The sequence below is a fragment of the Haliaeetus leucocephalus genome, unplaced genomic scaffold (assembly GCF_000737465.1).
Source record: "Haliaeetus leucocephalus isolate CR32 unplaced genomic scaffold, Haliaeetus_leucocephalus-4.0 Scaffold175, whole genome shotgun sequence".
NCBI lineage: Eukaryota > Metazoa > Chordata > Aves > Accipitriformes > Accipitridae > Haliaeetus > Haliaeetus leucocephalus.
In genome coordinates, this window is record NW_010972611.1 from 310,948 (window position 1) to 315,708 (window position 4,761).

Consider the following 4,761-nt stretch of genomic DNA (forward strand, 5'->3'; position numbering starts at 1 on the left):
GCCGGGGGGCAGCCCCGCCGCAGCGCCCTGGCACGGCCACAGCCAGGCTCTGGACAGCCCTGCCGGTGCTGCCAGCAGCACGAGGCCAGGCAGAAAGGGGAAGAGTCCTGCGCCAGCGTGGCCGCACAGCCGGGCAGGGAGGGGGCCTCTGGCCCCAGCAATGTTCACGGAAAGAGCGGGGTTGCGCAAGAGCCCGACCACACAGGCGGGCATCGGGGACAGCAGGCGGGCAGAGGGGCAGTGGTGGCTGCACCGGCATCTTGCCTATGCGGGCCAGCATGCCCTGGCATGGTATCCCGCCTCCCCCATCACTGGGGACCGCATGCCAGGCGGGTGCTGGCTGTGCCGCCACAGGTCAGCCCGGTGGCCTGGAGTGCAGGCAGCACGCGGACAGGAGGCAGCGGCAGTGCAGGCAGCCTTGCCTGCCATGCTGCCATGATGCTCCGGGCTGGCTGGCCACCCCAGTGGGGGGCACAGCCCCAGGCCAGCATCCCCGGGAGGGAAGGAGGGAGGGACGAGGCACCTGCCTGCCAACCCTCTGCCTGCCCTTTGCTCCCCATAAAGGAGGGGAACGGCGCCAGCCCCCCCTGGCCCAGGTGTGCCAGGTGCTAAGGGCGGGAGATAAGGTGGGCGAGGCGGGCAGGGAGGGGCACGGCATGGGCACGCAGCCCTGACTCAGGGTTCCCGCTGGTGGCCAGGCTCCACTGGGGTGAGTCACCACATCCCCCCACCCTGGGGGTGTCGCAACCGCCCACGCGCCGGCCGCAAACTACTGCTTGCCCTGGCCGGGGGGCACCAAGGGTGCCCACCCAGGGGGGGACCAGGCAGTGGAGGCGCTGGCCTTTGGGGAGGATGGACTGACCTTCATCCATCCTCCTCCACGCTCCGCCCTTGCCTGGGCCAGTGGCACCCTGACCAGTGTCACCAGTGATGGGACATGGCCCCATCCTGCACACAGCCAGGACGGGCTCCAGCAGCATCCTGGCTCCCACATGGCACCAGCCCCTCTCCTGACAGCAGGATGGGCACCCCAGCCGTGGGCATACCCGTCTCCCGCACCATGTCCCGACATGGGGGACCCTAACCTGCCAGGACAGGGGGTCCCATGGCCACCTGCTCGCCCATGGGCAGCCAGGACAGATGTGGCCAAGGGTGCATGACCTCTGTGGGTCATCCCCAGGGCTCCCCACTGTGAGCGTCACCATCCCCCATGCCAGGGAGAGGCCACAAAAGGCTGGACATGGGCTGTCCCCGGCTGCTCCCTGCCAGGGCGGCCCAGGGAGTGGGGCCACATGCAGGCAGGAACAGGCAGAGAGAAGGAAGGTAGGAAGGAAGGAAGGGGTTGCTGAAATGGAGCTCGGGGAAAGGGGGAACAGGAAGGAAATGGTCAACAGCAAACCCCACTTTTGATCACCCTGGCACGGGGCAAAACCCACCCACAGGTTTCCCCAGCAACTGGGGGACAGGGCTGCGGTTGAGGTGGGCAGTGCTTGGAGGGGCTCCAAGCCCAGATGGTGCCCAGGCTGCCCCTGCCAGCGCCGAGATAGGCACAGCGGAGCCAGGCATCCTGCTACGCCCCAGTTTCATGGCCCAGCTTGGCCAGGACCCTACTGGGATGGAGCAAGGCTCAGCTGCACGCGGGCACCCCGGAGGCCTGGGCAAAGGGGTGCTGATGGCAGCAGGAGGAGGCTCTGGCAGCCCTCAGCCTGGGACAGGCAGGCTTGCCCACAGCTGGTCCCGCTTGCCAGCCCCAGGGTGAGCCGGCTCCGGTGCCTCTCGCCCTGCAGCACACAGTCACGGGAGCCCCTTGGAGGGCAGCCAGACCCCCTGGGTCCTGCCACACCGCATGGCCCTGGGGGGCCCCCCAGGCTGGTGGAATCTCCTCCCCAATGTGGGGTCCCTGTCCTCACAGCACCCTGGGGACTGAGCACTGCCAGCTGGCACAGGATGGGCCCCGATGCTCCATCCTGGCACTGGGGCAGTGCTGGTCCCAGTGGGGTCACCCAGCAAGGACAGTGCCAGCCCACAGCCCCCCCTCCACACCCCCCGAAATAGCCCGGCTTCCGCCCCCACGGCAGCTGCCTGCTGCCAGCTCCCCGCTGCCCACGGCTGATCCCGGGGGAGGGAAAGGGGGGGCAGGCAGCTCTAATCCCCCCCAAGCCCACGTAGCACTGCCAGCAGGGCTGTGCCCGATGCAGCCTCCCCAACCCATGCAGCGCTGTGACCGAGACCCCAGCTAGCCCTGTGCCATGGGGACGGCAACGGCCCCAGCCCTGCAGCCCTGTGGTGGAGCAGAGCTGGGAGCAGCTGGCCATAGAACCAATGCGGCACGCGGGGCTGTCCCAGAGCCGTCCCCAGCCCCGAGCCCCACTGGGATGTCCCTGCCGCGCCAGCTGGCTCAGCAGAGCCCAAGTGGGATGGGAATCCCCTTCCCCTCTGCTCCTTGGCCACACAGCAGGACAGAAGTGGGGCAGCCTCCTGCCCATCCTCAATGTGGCACCCAGCCCCATGTCCCCGGGGACACCCGCAGGAGAAGAACCGAAGCAAAATTGCTGGGGCACCACTGTGCCCATCGCGTGCCAGCCTGCCTGGCCGCGCTTCCCAGCCCACTGGCGTCCAGGGCAGGCAGTGTCTGGCACCCACCCTGCCCAGGACCCAGCACCTGGCAGCAAGACCCTGTACTCACCGCCCCCTCCAGCCGCTGCCCATGGGGCCTGGGGACACGGCAGGGACAGCCGGGGCAGAGCGGAGCACGCAGCACAGCCGAGGCTGCCGGGAGAGGCCAGCGCTCGCCTGACCTACTTCTCCTTCCGCATCACCTGCTTTCATTTTCCCTCGCCATGGCTCGGTCCCCCCGCCCGCCCACAGCCCCGCCAAGTCATGCCACCAGCTCTGGGGGCACAGGGCACCTGGGCCCCGCAGCTCCTGCCGCACGAGCGTGCATGCGAACTGGCCACCCATCCCCGGACACAGAGCGTGGCCGGGGTATGGGTGCATTGAAAATCACCGGCCACAGCACTGGCACCGGCCACCTCCCCCGCTGCCTGCACGGCCACCCAAGCATCACCTCCCTGGCACGAAGCGAGTTTGACGGGTCTCAGCCCAGCCCCTCGTCGGGTCCTCCGGCCGCCCCGGGGCTTGCTGGGGTGTGGACGTGCAGCTCCCGGGGCATGTCGGGGACGCCAGCGCTGCCACGGGGAGCCGGGCAGGCGCCAACCCCCCAGACAGGGTGGCCTCCCCCGCCAGCACCCCGCCGGCTCCCGCGGTGGGGTTACCATGGAAAGGCGGCGGCAGCGCAGGGGGAGCACGGGCTCCCGGGGGCTCCCGCCAGCAGCCCGTGCGCTGCCAGGAGAGATTTCTCCGTGGTTTCATCATCCGCCGCCCGCCCTGAAGAAGTTCCTGCTCCGTGCGCAGGGCAGCGGCCACCCCTCGAGGGCTGGGGTGCAGGGGCTGTGCTGGCCCTGCACCCCCCGCTGCACCCACTGCCCGCCCCCGCCACACTCAGGCCCGTCGCACTCGTGCCACGTGTGCACCGAGGGTGCACGGCACCAGCTGGCAGAGCTGCGCTGCCACGGCCTCGGGCTCAGCACTGCAGCGCTGCCAGCAAGGGGGGGCTGGCCAGCCTGTGCCGGGGCAAGTGGTCTCAGAGGGTCCCCACAACCCAACACTGACGCCTCCCTGCTGCCTCTCACCTCCTCATGCCTGGGGGCTTCCCCTGCTCTGCAACCCCGTCCCCAGCAAGGGCACCTCAGCCCCAGCCAGCCCCGCTGCTCTGCACCGTCCCCTGCCCCACAGCTTCCCCTTCCCCACGCACCCACTTCAAGTTCCTGAGCCCAGCCCCTCCCTCCACACCCGGCACCGGCATCACCACTGCAGCCTCGAGTCGCCGGCAGCTGCCGCGTGCCTCTGCCAGCACCAAAGGACCCCAGCCTGCTCCCCGCAAGCCTGCTCCCGAGCAAGGGAAACCGAGGCATGCCGAGACTCAACCGCACGCCAAAGCCAGCACCACCTCCCCCCACCTGGCGAAAGCAGCCCCAGGTCAAGGGCAGTCGCGGCCCAAGACGGCGGCTCTGCTCTGATGCGGGCCGTGGCGGGAGGGTAAATACTGCACCCCACCCCAGGCAAACAGCCGGTTGGGGGCAGCCAGCCAGGGGGGGACAGGTACAGCAGGGCTGGGTGCGCACGGGGTAGAGTCCACCGATGCTTGGCGGGTGCTACCGAGCCACTTGGCCCCGTGGGCACTCCTTGTAGGGACCCTTGCCAGCAGCGAGAAGCGAGGCACCCACTGCCGCTGCCAGTGTGCCAGGCCCAGCAGGTCACCGGCATGGCGTGCTGGGACGTGAGGACACCCACCCTCCGCTCCCGCCTCTACCAGCACCAGCGCGGCGAGGGGTTCCTGAGCTGCCTCCCTGCCACGACGGTGCCATTCCTATCCAGTGCACCCGGAGATGCAGCCGAGCTTCTCACGGGGCCGGGAAGGGTGGTGGGATGGCGACAGCACCCCGTCACCCGTGGGGTGAACACACGGGGGACCTTGGCTGGATGGTGGCACCACAACCAGACACCGGCGGGAGGTCTGGCAGCCGCTCCCGGGGACCCTGCTGGTGGTGCCGCTTTCCCGCAGCTCCGTGCGGAGAGACAGGGAAGGGCCCACGCACGACCGCCCCCCACCCCACGGGCGACATGTCCACTGGCTACCGGCCGCGGGCAGTCACGGTCGGGGCGCGGAGCACCCCCCGCTCCCGGCGCACGGGGACCGTG